Here is a 16,305-nt window from a genome sequence, read left to right on the forward strand (position 1 = left end):
TGTGCATACCTGCGTGTTTTGTGGAGTAAATAAGATGGCGGAGCCTACCAACCATGATCTTATTATTGCTCTCCGAAAGGGGGTGGAACAGATGCGAGAAGAGAGAGCTCGGGCAGAAGCTGAAAAAGAAAAACGTGCAAGGGAGGTAATTCCAGTCTTGAATATGTTTAGTCATGGTAACATTGTGGACATTCCCGCAGGTCTGCAGATAGAGGCCAACAACTTCAAGTTGGGGATACCCTTAATCAATAGGGTTGAACAAAATGCCTTCGCAGGAAGAGACACCGAGGAGGCAAATCGACATCTCACCAAGTTCGTGGAAATAGCTAATACAATCAAGATCAATTGTGTTGATGATGATATTGTGAGGGTAAGACTTTTTCCCATGTCCTTAAATGATGCTGCTAAGGAATGGTATGATTGTCTGCCTGCAGATAAAACCACAAATTGGAAGGATCTAGTGGTCCTCTTCCTCGACAAGTACTACCGGATCTAGTGGTCCTCTTCCTCGACAAGTACTACCCGTCTGGCACTATCCTAAAGCTTAAGTGTAAGATCTTTCAATTCATGCAAGGATCCGATGAGCCTCTATATGAAGCTCTCGCACATTTCAAAGCTCTTCTGCGCAAATGCCCGAACCATGGTTTTGGAATAGACCATCAGGTACGAATCCTTAATAATGGGTTTAATGAAAAAATCTCTAGTTTGTTGGATTCAGGGGCGAATGGGGGATTCTAGAGAAAAGGAGGAGGTGCTGCTATGGAGGTGATAGAGGAATTAGCTACCAACAGTCGGGGTTGGTCCAAAGAGAAGCACAAAACTGAAGGGCTAGATGCAGTGAAGAGATCATGCGAGAATGAGACATCTCAAGAATTGGTATCCATCAGCGCAAGACTTGAAAAATTAGAAGCTCCGGGCAAAGAGGGGAATGCCATCAAAGATGTCAAATATGTCCAAAATGGGGGTGATCCCAACAAGCTTTATAATAATAATTATCGCCCTAATCAGGGGGTTGGTAATTTTAATAATTATAATTGAAATCACCCACATCCACATGTATCTCATGCTAATAATCATAATTTTGTCCAATCTCATGCAGGGTTCAATCTAGGCAAAGAGAAAGGAGTGGAGCCACCTACCAAGGAAGACAAATATGAGGCTGGCATTGAAAAGATCTTGGAGCTAATGTTAGAGGATAGAAAGGACAACGAGACCAAGATGGGAGTTGTAGAGGAAAGACTGACCAAGTTTGAATCTAGGTTAAACACTGTGTTCTCCACTGTGTCCATCATTAAGTTAAAAATGGATCAATTCCAAAAGAAGGTAGTGGAGGATAAAGGTAAGGTTGTTGCCAAGGTTGTTGGTATCAACAAGGATGAAGCCAGCACCTCCGGAACGAGTTTTGGGGACTGTCCGACACCCAACGGACCGCCGCATACCTTGCAGCGGGCCGCCACTGGGGCACAGTTTGGATCCTGCCCGACGCCTGGCGGACCGCCGCAAACCCTGCAGCGGCCCGCCACTGAAGAGGCAGAGGCGCCACTGAAGAGGCAGCGGCCTGGTGTGGCACAATGGGATTGTACTCCCCTTCCAGCCGAGGAAGCCGTTCAAGCTTGAAGAGTAATTCCGATAGTTCTTAAATATGTTTTGTAAATGTCATACTAACCTCCCTCTTGTTGATGCATTGCAGGAAATACCTAGGTATGCCAAGCTCTTGAGAGAGGCGGTGATGAAAAAGCAAAAGCTCTAGAAATCTAATCTAAAGCTACCTCTTCACTGTAGTGATATCATCCAAAAGCAAAGGACTGTCAAGCAGAGGGACCCTGGCCAATTCATCATTTGCTGTTCCATTGGGAATGGTAAGGTAGACAAGGCTCTTTGTGATCTTGGAGCTAGCGTCAACATAATGCCATTGGAGTACTACGAGAAGCTCAACATCGGGCCGCTCAAATCCACAGATGTCTGCCTAAGGATGGCCGATAACACTGCGGTAAATGCGGTAGGGGTAATTGAGGATGTATTGGTGAAAGTTGATGATTTCATATTCCCTGCCGATTTCTTTGTTTTAGACATGAAAGTTGATAATCAAGTTCCTCTGATTTTAGGCAGAAATTTTTCTAGCCACATGCAAAGCTCTTATTGATGTAGGTAGAGGAGAAATCACAATAAGTGACCATGGAGGAAAGTCGACCTACAACATCGAAAGCGCGATGCTTAAGTATGAAGAGGCGAAACAAGCTAAGATGGAGCATGATTGCAGGGAGGTCATGGTGACCGATTTGTCTAAGCTTTATGATCCATTTGGAGGGGAAGGTCTTTCTAACCCTACTATTTCCGTTGTTAACACTTTACCTCAAGCTCCTAAAAAAGGACGAGCCTAATCCTACTAAGCCTACCTTGCAGGAAAAGCCCAAGAGACAGAAGAGGAAGAAGACTCCACCTCAAGATGACCCCGAAATCTACGTGATCAAAACCTCGAATGGTAAATTCAAATGGTGGAAGAAAGTTCTCAACAAGTTGGTACCATTTGCGGTGGCAGAGACTAAGATTGTTGGTACAAAGGCATCCCAAAGGAATCCTCATGATGGGGGATAACTCATGAGCTTCCAAGAACGTCAAGCTAAAGATGAAAAATAAGCGCTTGTTGGGAGGCAACCCAACCTTGTTTTGACAATTTTTGCTTTAATTTTAAGTATTTATTATTTTAGTTTAATTTTTGTGCGTTGAAATTTTTTTCGCAGGGTCTGACCTCTTCGTGGCGACCGCCGAATGTGCTGCGGCGGTCCGCCACCTGCTCGCTGGAACGATCTGTTATTGCGCAGCGACCGTCGGACATGTTGTGGCGGGCTGCCACCTGGGCGCAATTTCCAGCGCGATTTTTCAAAATTTTCGATTTTCGCCCGATCAAGCCTCAACGCAAAAATGTTCAAGGTACGTTTTCAATCACGTCCCTACCGACTGTGCAAACTTATTTTACACTTTGTTCTAAATAAGTTTGGAGGGATGAAGAGGTGGACCGTGAGTTTAGGTTTTTGTTTTAAAGTTTTTTTGTTTATGTTTTTCAAAACCCTGTAGGAGAATTTTGTGTTCTAAAAATGTTTTCTTGAATTCATTTCGTGAACTTAACATGAAGAACTTAGAAACACGCATGCTTAGGGACACACTTTAGACCGAGTTGCCGATGATATTACATTCCATCTATGTTTAAGTATGGCTTAACGTTTTGATTTGATGGTTTGGTGAAAAGGTGCAAAATTAGTGAATTGCTTGTTCGCCTTGAATCATGCTTTATACCTTGTGAGGATTTGAGCCTAAATTTCATTATTGTGTGATTTATCTGCATTCATGTATTTGTTTCTAAAACATGCTCCTAGTCTTGCCTAAGTTTACATAGTGTTTAAGTTGATCTAGGAGGATGATTGTCCATCTTTTCTTAGCCTACTTTTATCCAAAAGTTTTGACCCTCTCAAATTCAAATTTTTTTCCCTTTGGAGCCAATTTTGAGCCTTTAAGCCTATTCTTTGGAAGCCAACATAATGGGGACAATTCCTTGGGTTAGTTAGTTTTTACTATCTTATTTTGTAAAGGAATTGGAGAGATAAGGTGAAAGTATAAAAGTAGTGTGCTTAATGTAAAGAAAGTACAAGTTGTGAAATCGAGAAAAATTCCAAATAAGTGCTTGATCTTAGAAAAGAAAGGAAAGGATGTGCAAGAAAGAAAAAGAAAAAGAAAGAAAAAAAAAGTGTGAAAGGTTGTGAAAAGAAAAGAAAATAAAAGGTTTGGAAAGTGAGTTAAAGGAGAAATTTAATAAGTTAAAAGTGTCTTGGGTTTAGAAAAGTGGAGTCAATCTTACTCTACTTGGGATATTTTTATTTTTGGTCACTTTTTAGCCAAATATTCCTCACCTACCAAAGAGCCTACATTACAACCAAAGATAAAGACCTTTCGGACTTTTGATGCTTAATCACATCTAGTAGATGAGGGATTAGACTTTGAGTAAGTCTATGATAAACTTTGCATGATGCATGATTTGAGTGCTTATATATACATTACCTTCATACACTTCGAGAGTGAGAGAACACTTCCCATCTTTGGAAGTTTGTCACATGTGAGGGCTTGAATTCAAGGTGTTCCACAAGTTAGTAATGAAAGTGCACTAATAAGCCTTGCTTGATTTGATTGCGTTAATACATGCTTAATCTGTTCTTTCATCTTTTGAGGCACTTACGACGTCTAGTCCTTGTGCAATCCATGCGCCTATTTTTGTGTCTTTATTGTTTTGTTCGAGGACAAACAAAAATGTAAGTTTGGGGGAGTTGATACGCTCGGATTTTGCACTATTTTAAGGCCATTATTTGGTCCGTTTTTTATGTCAAAGTCAATTTACACGTCCATTATTTGCATATTTTGTCTATTTTTGTATTTTGGCGTGTTTTGAGAGAAACGTGCATAATTGAGCCGAAAAAGGGAGCCAAAACGCAAAGTCTGGAAATCTGGAGTCATACGGCAACCGGCGACCGCCGCAGATGTGTGCGGCGACTGCCGGCGCCCGGCGAGCAGATCAATGGCAGTCCGCCTCGGAAATATACGCTTGGAAGAGAAGTCTCGTCCGGCGACCATCGGAAGTCGTGCGGTGGTCCGCCGCCGAGGAAACACTCTCTTGACTCCAACGCGGCGACCCCCGGCCAAGGGGCGGCGGCCTGGCGGAGAAAGGCGGCGAATCCGAGAAGCCCTAGATTTGCGCCCAGATTTACCATATTTTGGAGATATTTTCCTTCTACAACAAGGATTGTCTTTCCCCTATAAATAAGACCTCAAGCTTCATCAAATGAGAGAGCTTCTACTTGCAAAATAATTCATAGAGATCAAGAGTTAGAGTACTTCACTTGTGCAAGGAGTTGGAGAAGGATTTCAAGAACATCAAGAACGACAAGGATTCAACCTACGAGTTTTATTTGTTTTAGTTTTATGTTCAAATTATCTTCCCTTCAATCTATGTTTTTAGCTTATTCAATTATGTGTAACTAAACTCATGGGATTCTAGGGATGTGTTAGTAACGACTTTGGTTATACAAATTCCTTTTTCTATTTAATATCCGTTTTGTTTTTACTTTGTTTCTTCCCTAAGTAGTTCTTATGCTGCATGATTGAGTGACACAATCTTGCATGATTTAATATAACTTGCTTCATAACTGTGACAGAGTTCTAGCGAGTTAGATTCACTTAGTAGACACTACAGTTAGCTTCCCTTAAAACGGCACTGTTAATTGAGAGTGAGGACTTTTCAAGCGTCTTAGGAGCTTTTTGGAGTTACGTGTTAGGATTGACAATCCTAACTTTGTAATCAACGTTTGTATCGCATGAGCATAAGCTAGGTGACTCGTCCTTTCAAAGTATAAATTGTGCTAGGGTATTGTAGTTGAAATTTGTATAACCATAACTGTGAACGCACATCCCTGAGATTCCCTTATCTCTATCGTCTATCTCCGTGTTTTATTTGCTCTTAGTTGTTTTATGCTTTTTATTGTTTTTAGTTTTGCAAAAGTTTTTCAAAACCCTTTGCTTTTCCAGATAGTAATTGAGTCTTAGTAGAGGATAGACACTTTGTGTTTGCCTTCCCCGTGTTCGATATCCGGTACTAACCTTTAGCTATACTATATATACTCTGTATACTTGCAGGTTTATTTAGTGCTAATAAAAAGTGCATCAGCAGCTCATTACAAGCAATTCGTAAATCCGAAATATTTCTCTTCTTGTTCTATTGGTCATGTCTACACCTCTTGTTGGTGTATCATTTCAGTGCATGTCTAACTGTAAAACTTATTTCCCACGTGTATCTTAAAAGATTAAGCTTTCGCCTTCCCTTGCAGTGTCGCATGAAGAATTCAGAATATGTATTAAGAACTCAAAATTTAATCAAATCGTCTTAACTTGGATATGGAGCGATTTCAAATTATAACAACACCGTTAAAGCGTCTTTAAATTGGAAGAGTTCCAAAATCACTCAAGGAAACAAGAATTACAATTTCAGCTCGACTTTTATTTTGAGTCTCAGCACTAACTTGTAACAATTGGTTTGGGCCATCCCCAGCAGAGCTTGAAAGATCATAAGATAGGTCATGAATATAGGATGGAATCGAATTAAATCTCAATTCCCACAATAGGCTACCAAATAAGATATTTCAGTTGTATGACCAAATTTGAAAGGTCTAGACATCAATGAATGATGGTTTAAATATGCCAGGGCCAGATATGATCAGTTGCATGAGGATTTAGAAACGCCAGACAGCGATGATCATGGTTCAACGACCTCATAATATGGAATAGTGAAATCACATCAATGGGTTCATAAGTTTGTGAAAGACAACCAACGTCAAGAAAATTTTTGAAAAGAATCAAGTGGATTTATTCCGTTAAGGGAAAGTACAAAATGTAGGCCTTAACTTCATTTTGGAGAAAGAAAAGTTCTAATATGGGAACGATAAATGTAGTGCGACTGGGCCAAAAGAATTTCACTTTTATAAGAAAGAACATGTCATATACATGGCTACAAATGAAAGCTGAATAAAAGTTCGAAGAATGATATCCTATAGAAAACATGTATGGGAGACGTGGTCATAGTGAAGGACATAATTACAAGCATCTTTAGGAACAAAGTTCAATGATGAAGGCTCACAAAGTCAAAATATTGTACTTATGAATGATGATTCAATGAACACTACAATCAATCCTAGTGTCCATGGTTACAAGTGCAAACCCCAATTTCCAAAAGCTGGAAGTTAGTCATGACTTGACGTTGGAAAAAAAAATAATGGGAATTGCTTGCAAAGTATGAGTCAAACAAATTGTTAAATAGACAAGGGCTCACGGTTATTCGAAAGATCTGAAAAAGAACTTCTTAGAATCCAAGTAAGTACTGTTGATTAAAATAGTTCATTCTAGCTATCAAGGTCGCACTTCCTCGTTCATCTTTTGCGAGCCAAAACATGGTAACATCGTTCTAAAAAACGTGGGTTCCAAGTTGAGATTCTGCGTGTTGTGGCGACTAATAACTGTAGTCAAAATCCATATCTTCATGATATTCTTTGCACGTCATAACAATCTCTTTCTTAAAAAACGTTGTAATTATACTCGTGCTCTCAACATGATATAACAACCATTTTCGTTGCATCGCCACTTTTAACATAAGAATGAGTTTAATTTATTAGATCGCAAGTACGATCTTTCTCCGTTGTAGGATTACATCATTTAGCATCTCCTCTTGTCTCGTACATTTTCGTGTTCGGAACTTCTCCTCAATTTGCACACCTTCTCCTCTTGAACTCATTATTGTACGTAATGACTCTTCACATTCTCCTTATTCTTATCGTTCAGGAAGGCAATAGTGAATTTGTAATTATTCAATGAAGTTCGAATTCGCACCACATTTTTTTTTCTTTTGTTTTATCACTCGGAAAAGTGATATTGCAGTTGAAACAACTTACCACTGAGCTCTAGCACGTTCAGTCTAGCCTACCTCTTAGGTACTCTATTTTTCAAGCATAGCTTAAAGTCTCGTACTTCAACATATATTTGATCATTACCTAAAGGTTATTCAAGCATCATATGGCTTCTACGCTTGCGACATAGTTCAATGAATTTCACATCTTCACTTTCATAGTGATTCTAGACGATACCTCGTACTTCATCGATCATGAATTATCACCACATAAAACGTCATTCATACATCGCGTGATTAAACATGTTTATCCACATACCCCATTTGGTGTCCCATTGCATAACACACATAATATATTACATTATGTAAATAGTAACATTCAGTCGGTCTATCATCTATGGAACCGGATTTCATAAATCATGCAGTTCATGTCCATCTGTATCACAGATCACAAAATTGCAACTACACTCGCACTCATACTTTGCATTTCACAATTTCATAATCATGCAATTTCAATCACATAGGCATAAAATTTTATCGTTCATGGAAGCAACATGTATGTTCTTCAAGTAAAATTCGCAGTTCGAACATGTAATAACAAATTTCAACATCAAGCAATACGAGTTCACATTCGTAGTTCAATACCCATTGCATTTAACGCCATCAAGTTCCAGGTTAAACAAATCAATTACATATTCACCTAGTGTTTCCCAGTTCATATCTTCCCAACATTTTCCAAAACCTATCGTATTTACTTCACATTTCCAAAGCAAAATTGCCATTTTCACAAGTACAAAATTTTTCCATAGAAGTCGTTTCATAGCAGTCAAGTAATCACAATCATGCTTCATGTTTCACAATAATTATTAAATCCCGATCATGTGGAATTTCATTTACCCAAACTCATAAATGTTCAACATATAGTCACATAATTTCTCTATCAACGCAAATACCAATTTACGTGCATACCAATGTTCATCATGTCCGGCATAATCGTATTATGGAATTTCATATTCAGGTATATATATATAGATATCATTTCACACTCCGAGAAATATTTTCCAAAATGTCATATAAAACTCGATTTCCTGAAAGCAATACTTTCTTCTTCACAAGTGCAATAACTTTCATCGCAATTTCTAAAATTCCGTAAATTCAATTCACAATTCACAATTAACAATTCACCAAATACCTTTACCTCTTTCCTCGTGGTTAAGCGGGATGAGTTGTGGTGTTGAGCCTACGATGTTTATCACTTAGTCAATTAACACAAGAGTAGATTTTGACGCGACAAGACTCTTGGGTCCAGAGCGGAAAGAACTGAGGCTCTGATACCAAACTGTCACGACCGCCCTCCTAGGCTTAAATGAATACGGGCGATCGCGACTTAGAAGGACTTAAATGCAAACAAAGCAAGGTTTAGGGTCTCATTAAAGGATTTGACCAACGTATTTAATGAACGGTTAACAACAAGAAAAAGTCAGAGTAACGCATTGGCAGTTAAATCTAATGGATAACAAATATCATCATAAATGATCAAAATGGCAAGGGTTCAATGAAATCCAAAAATATATCATGCCTCTAGCTTCTAAACGGAAATTAATATAGTTTCAAGATCAACCGACGATAAGTAAAACATGTTTCAGCGGAAGCATCCAAGAGAAGAGTAAAGTCATGTGTGAAGACACAACGACACTCGGATTTTCAAGACAACCATAGTATTTTAATTAAATTGCTCAACACCACCAACCGCTCGTCGCCAACTCAACCTGCACATAGAGAAAATACATGCATGGCTGAGTATTTTGAAATATACCCAGTGGACTTATGCCGAAAACAGTTTATCAAAAATATTATTTATCAAGCCATCAACAAGTAATCATCGGGGTTTAGCTTTTAGAAGGGCCCGAGATACTCAAAATAGTTTTCGTTTCAAAAGTCGATTGATCAGTCATTTTCCCATAGACGTTTATCATATCTGTCCATACATAACTTGGAATGTGGCCACAAACCAAGCCACTAGACCGGCCAGCCCGTACGCTGACACACGATCTACCATAGGCGTACACTAATCCAAGTAGGGTTTGCGGCCCTATGAGGACGTGAATTCGATTTAAATAAAAGCATGATAAAAACAATTTCACTTCCATCGATAAAATATTTAGGACATTATCCTTATTTAAAAGAAAGACCACCTCGACTGCTCAAATTTCAAGTACTTTCTTCCCTTTGCTATCACGCTTCGTGCGCGAGTTATCACCTTTAGATAGTATGTATCACGAGTCTCAATCAACGGACTCAAAATCATGCATGCCCCCAAACGTTTCCTTTTTCCACCGATTTGTTTTATATTAACAGCCAAAATCAAGGCATGTTCATCATATCAGTTTATTCATACTTCAACGTCAAGTCTACCATCAAAACATGGTCACGCATGAGTGTTCTTCACACAACACACATCATACACACACATCGACACACACACACACAAACACGCCGACACACACACACATACATGCTTCCCTTTCATCAATTGTTTTTCCCCCTTTCACTCGATCTATATGCATGAGGGTTCAAGAACACCGATTAATCGGTTAGATGAGAAAAGATAGATCTAAAATACCTTTTTCTTGATAGAACGAACGGTAGAACAAAGTAATAGCCTTGATTCTTCAACAATTCTTCAGTTTCAACTTCAATTCTTTGCAAAGAATGAAGAGATCTTGAATAAAATAGAAACAAGTTGAAGAAGAGGAAGAGAGAAAAGTGGCGTGAGGGAGATGGAGGAGGCGTATAGTAGTGGGGTTTTCTCACATATTTATAAAGTTCAAGAATAATTTCCCACAATTAAATAATCAAAGATTTGGGAAGATATGGGGAGGAGGAAATGGCGTGAATTATGGGGAGAAATAAGAGGATTTCAAATTCTATGCTAATTAATTAACATATGAATTAATTTTCACGGAGTGAAATAAAATATCACGGAGCAGAATAATAATAAATCCCACTATATATAAAAAAAATAGGAGTAGGTGATTTCTGCCTATCAATTATGTGTATGATTTATTTAAGTTTTCACGGAGAGAAAGATATCACGGAGCAAAATAAAATAATAATTTCCCCCAATAAAATAAGGAAGTAGGTGATTTTATGCTTCCTCCACAAGGAATCAATTTCAAATCTTAATTTGAATAAGATAAGGCAAAATTTTCTAGGATGTTTGAATTTATTCGTGGAAGGGAATAAATAAGGGATCAATAAATCAAATAAAATAATTCCCTTCCCACTTAAATAGGAGGTTTTCGAAATCTCCTTGGGAATAATAACATGGGGGTTGATTTTCTCATGAAGAAAATAAGGATAATTGGTTATTGGATTTAGTTTGGATAAATATCCCAAGCAATAAATTAAATCCCGAAAAATAGAATTCTTCTCCAATAATAATAGCGGTGGAAAATTCCAAGAATATGGGTAAGATAATAATCGATGAACCTATTTAATCTCACTCACCCTTAGGAATATAATTCACACAATAAATTTCACCCCACACCAATTATTCCAAGTTCCAACAGCCACATCACAATATTCAGCGGAATTGACCACCACATCCACGTCACATATTCAACGGAATTGACTCAGTCAATCCAAATTCTATCTCCAAAACAAAAATTAGGTCACCATAGAATATCATTTAATAATTTCATTTATCAATTAATCCACATACTTCACAGCATTTAATGCAAAAATTTTATGGCTCGGAAATTAAGGTTCGAAAAGTGGGGCGTTACACTATAAGTATTCAAAGTTAGGGGTTTCGCATGGTTCTGAATTACATTGAAATAAGGTTATTCACAAGTCACAACAGTGTCCATTTGGGCACTAGCAGTAGTGCCTTTAAACCCGCCCTTAAAATTTCATCTTTTACCTTTTTTCCAACCACATCAACATTTAAACTTTCAGCCGCAGCACCTGAAATAGCGCCAACACCAAATTCTGCTCTAACTTATTTCACCATTTTCATCTTTTTTTGAAGTGTTAGTAATTTATTTAAAAACAAAAGAATTTGTCTTTAAAAGCGTAAAGTATACTTCCTCCCTCCCATTCAAGATGACCACCTTCCTTTTTTTGTTTGTCCCAATCAAGATAGCCACTTTTCAATTTCGAAAATAACCTTCTATCTCATCTCTCCTCATTAAAATATTCAACTATATTTTTTCCTCTCTATTTTGTTCCACCTAACAACACTTCCTGAAATCTCGTGCCATTCAAGAATGTGGTCATCTTGAGTAGGACGGAGGGAGTACTTCATTGTAATAAATTTAATTTTGTTGTAGTGAATGAACATAGTACTACCTCTATCTCATAATGAGAGTCCACTTTTACCATTTTAGTCCGTCCCACAATAAGAGACCACTTTTACTTTTACTATAAATGATAAGTAGATCTCACATTCCACTAACTCATTCCACTCACATTCATTATGAAACTAATAAATAAAAGTGGGACCCTTACTCTATTAACTTTTTCAACTCACTTTTGTTTACGTTTCTTAAATCCCGCGTCGAGTCAAATGTGGACTCTTATTGTGGGACGGAGGTAGTATAAGTTAAGGGGGGCACTATGGTGACACAAAAGTTAAAATGACAACCTAGACAAGCAATCAGCGATACATCGGCAAGCAACTCATCATATGGTTCTAAGCAATCTGCGATACAAAATTAGAGCACTTTGGTGACACAATAGTAAAATGACAAACTAGACAAGCAATCCGTTATACAAAAGTAAGCAATCTATGATACATAGGCAAGTAACCCGACATATGGTTCCAAGCAATATGCGATACATTCCTTAATTATAACATTAATTCATTTGCTCCATCTATGATAGCAATATACACTCACAAAATAGGAGATACACCATTAAAAAAACGGGTCCGGGTTCTGGTTCGGGTTCGGGTTCAGGTAGGCAGAGAAATAGGAAATTGATCGATGACTTGTAGCCACGGGTTATCCACCTCATGAGGAGGAATAGTCCTCAACGCCCTCCACACTCCACTCGCACACTTGAATCCCGACCCGAACCCGAGCTGCCAAACCCGGTTTCCCCTCCGAACCCGGCCCTTCACATCCGCATACGCCAGCTGATACCACACCAAGTTGCTTGACGTATTACAATACCTATAAAGTGTCATCCTCAACCAGTGGCGTATGCAAGTAAGAACAAGGGGGTACAACTGTACCCCAAAATATAAGAAATTAATACAATATTTTTTGATAGTTTACATCGGAGCATTATGCTCCAGTTGTCCGTTCCTCATAGTGGCTCTTTACTGCTCTGAGTTCGATTCCTTGCAGCAAACCTTTTTTATTCTCCTTTTCTTGTTTTTTTTATTCATGACAACTACCTTTTTATTTCTATACCCAACATTTTCATTTTTGTTATGCATTCTTCTTTTCATTGTTTTAATTATGTTTATGTTTGAATACTTTTTTATTTGTGTACTAACACTTTCATTTTTGTTACAGTATGTAGTAATTAGTTTTTTTAGTTAGTTAATTATTTGCACTCCTATTAACATTTTTGTTATTATAATGTAGTACTCCAGTAATTAATTTTTAGTTAGGTAAAAATTTGCACTCCTATTTTATCTTATAGATATTAGGATTGTTTACTATACTTTAACTATTTTGATTTTTCCTATTATATTTGTTATTTCATTTATTTTAATTGGTTTATATATTACTATATTGATAATCTATTTTAAGTAACATAACTCGTACTTATTGCTTTTATTTTTTAATATGAAATTCTTATTTTTAATATTTTAGGTAATACTCCATCATCCCACTTTAGGAATTCCATTTGAGTTTGGTATGCGTTTTAAAAAATGTAAAGAAAAGTTGGCAAAAAATGATAGTGGAATGTGAATCTCATTTTATATATTATGAGTGAAATAAGGTTAGTGGAATGTGGGGCCTATTGCCATTTATGAAATATTTTAACCGAAACTCCTAATGTGGGACGGACTAAAATGGAAATCGAGACTCTTAAAGTGAGATGGATGGAGTATTATTTTTATACATCTCGTACTTAATATAAAAATTTTCTTACAATTTAAATTATTTTTATAATCAATATTATTTTATTTATAATAATTATTTGTCATATAATTCGTACCCCAAGTCAAAAATTCTGGATACGCCACTGTCCTCGACAGCTCCATGTCCCACGCTCTCAGCTTCAAACTCGTCTCCACCGTGTCGAGCACCGCCTTCCCACCCGGGTCGATGCAGAAATGCTCGAACGCCGCGTTGAAATCCGGCACATACGGGGCCAGTCCCTTCATGTTGAAGCATTTTCTGCCAATGAGCGTTGCGAGGAACGTGAGTTTCTCGGAGATGGGGGGCACGAGAGGGCCCAGGGAGGTGATGTTGGCCTTGAGGGATTCGCCGGCGACAGAGGGGAGGTCTTTGGATATGGTGATGCCGAGGGTCGAGGGATCCTTCTTTGTCGGGTTCTTGGAAGACGCATTTGTAGGAGCGGTCGTCGGCGCCGCAGTGGGTGCGGAGGGTGTGGCTCAGCTCGTATTTGGAGATGCGGCGGTCGGAGGGGCGGTTGGATAAGAGGAGGGCGGCGCCGCCCATGCGGAAAAGGCAGTTGGCGAGGAGCTTTGATTTGTCGTGGCCGAGGTAATATCTGCTGGTAGGGCTTTCTAGGCTCATGATTAGGGCGTAACTATTGCGTTGAACCTGCGTGCGTGCACTATCATTAGGGTTTATATATCAAGATATAAAATTTCATGACATATGGACAATTCACAATTTTGCAATACTACTACAAGAATTGGTGTATTTGACATATGAATGACGCAAGCGCTTTGACAAACAATAAAATTTCTAAATTAGAAGCACATTGATATTGATTACTATAAGTCTATAAGCAAAATCACAATTTGAATATTGAAGCTGGTTTTTTTTTAAAAAAATAAGGAATATTAGATATTTAAATAAATTTTGATCAGCAAATAGGATATATATTGAATGTTAAAATTTCAGACTAAATTGATTCGTCCATGTACCAGTACAAATGATGTTTTTGGCAATGTTTATACTATGCATACCACTTCAATAAAATTAGTACGTGGACCAGATAATTGAGAAAAATTAAAATTTTAGATTTAATATTCCTTCTAGAACTTTATGTGATTGACAACCTATGTAATTTAAATGTATATTACTCCCTTTATCCCATATTTGGAGTCACAATTAGTTATGGCACGGGTTTTAAAGAATTGGTGGAATGTGTAATAAATGAAGTGAGATGGTGGATCACAATTTGAAAAAAAAATTCAATCATCTCATCTTACCCATTTTCTAGTGAAGTACGTGTTAATTTCGTAAACGGTTTAAAACACGTGGACAAAACGTCATTTCAAACTTAATTAGGCGATTTTGTTTTTCACAACGCCGTTTTTTCAGCATGTTTTAATCATCCACCACATCATCGCGTAATTCGCTATAATGGGAAGGATGAGACTATAGCGAAACTTTCGAACATCATCATATATTTTCTACATTTTAAAAAACTTAAGGACAGATCAGAATATTAATTTTAATCTTTCGTGATTTATTTGGGAATTTGTCCTTCTTTAAAAAACTGTGATAGTATAAAACCTGGAGGAGGCGTTTGGCGAGGTCGACGGCGATGAGGCCGACACTGAAGCCCATTCACCCCAAGTTGTAGGTGAGCACATCCTCTCTGAGCTTGTATCTATTGACGATCATGGCAGACAGCGACGGAACCGGATTGAACGTCGATATATTCACCACCACACCCCATTCTGAGCAGCCACCACCACACCTATCTGAGCAGCCTCCACCCCAGTCTTGGCCATCAGATCATCCACGGCTCCGCACAGTACAATCTCTGCCTCCTCCCTCGCGCATTCGAACGATGATTTTGGCGGGAAGTCTCTGACGCCGTACACGAAGGTCTCCTCTCCGGCCCCTGACCTCTCGATGACTTTGGTAATGAAGGAGAGGCTCTCCGGGCTGAGCAGGGTTGACATCTTCTCCGTGATAACATCCCGGTGGGTCGAGAAGGCCGGGTCGTGTCGGTAGCATGCGAAATCCACCAAGTAAACCTTTCTCGGACGGAGGAAGAAGGACAGATATGCACAAGGCCAAGATGGCGGCGGCGGCGGTTAAGCTGTGGTTGAGATTGATCATTGAGAGATGGTGGATTGCGGCGAAGAGGAGGGATGGGATGATGAGGAATAGGGCGTTGTTGGTGAGGTGATGGTAGCATTTGAACTCCATTGAACGCCTACGTATGTTAATAAACAAGAGTCCGAAGTCCAGAGTCCAAATTAGTCATCTAAAAGCATAAGTGAGATACAACAGTAATCCAGTAAATAGTTCACTATATGGAGATAAAATTGCAGAATATAACTCATAGCTATTTAATTTGTGCTAAGTAATCCTTCAACCGATCAAGGATCAAGACTTAACATCCCCCAGATATTACAGTGAAGTTTCGGACATGCATAAAGTAAAGGATTTAACTTCAAAATACCAAGATTCATCAGATTCTTTTATGGGATATTTGGTTTCTCAAACTTATTTCAATGGAAATGGAATATCTACTAATATACAAACTGGGACTTTGAAGAAAATGGAATATAAAGGACATGCTTGCCTTTAGAATTTTTTTAACTTTAGCCTAAAGCATGAATGTTCTCTCACATGAATGGACCCAATAAACGAATCATAACCTTAACATATGCTGTTGGAAAGAAGGTCCCCATTCAGCCAGTCAGAGCCTAGACATAACATCTACTTTTTGACAAAAGCAAAATGCACCAAACA

The 16,305-nt window shown here is 38.4% G+C and overlaps 2 pseudogenes across 1 annotated transcript; one reads left to right on the plus strand and one right to left on the minus strand.

Annotated features, from left to right (window-relative positions):
• Window positions 1-1,729: 1,729 nt before the first annotated feature.
• On the plus strand, window positions 1,730-2,381 carry LOC148932804 (uncharacterized; annotated as a pseudogene).
• Window positions 2,382-12,181: 9,800 nt separating this feature from the next.
• Window positions 12,182-16,059, minus strand: LOC125202698 (3-ketoacyl-CoA synthase 20-like; annotated as a pseudogene). The gene is made up of 3 exons (XR_016135986.1): window positions 15,112-16,059; window positions 13,639-14,187; window positions 12,182-12,630 (listed from the first exon to the last, which is right to left on the minus strand). The product of XR_016135986.1 is annotated as a 3-ketoacyl-CoA synthase 20-like (transcript).
• Window positions 16,060-16,305: the final 246 nt, after the last annotated feature.

This window comes from Salvia hispanica, chromosome 2 (assembly GCF_029641045.1).
Source record: "Salvia hispanica isolate PSC_SH4W2 chromosome 2, Shi_PSC_v1, whole genome shotgun sequence".
Taxonomy (NCBI): Eukaryota; Viridiplantae; Streptophyta; class Magnoliopsida; order Lamiales; family Lamiaceae; genus Salvia; species Salvia hispanica.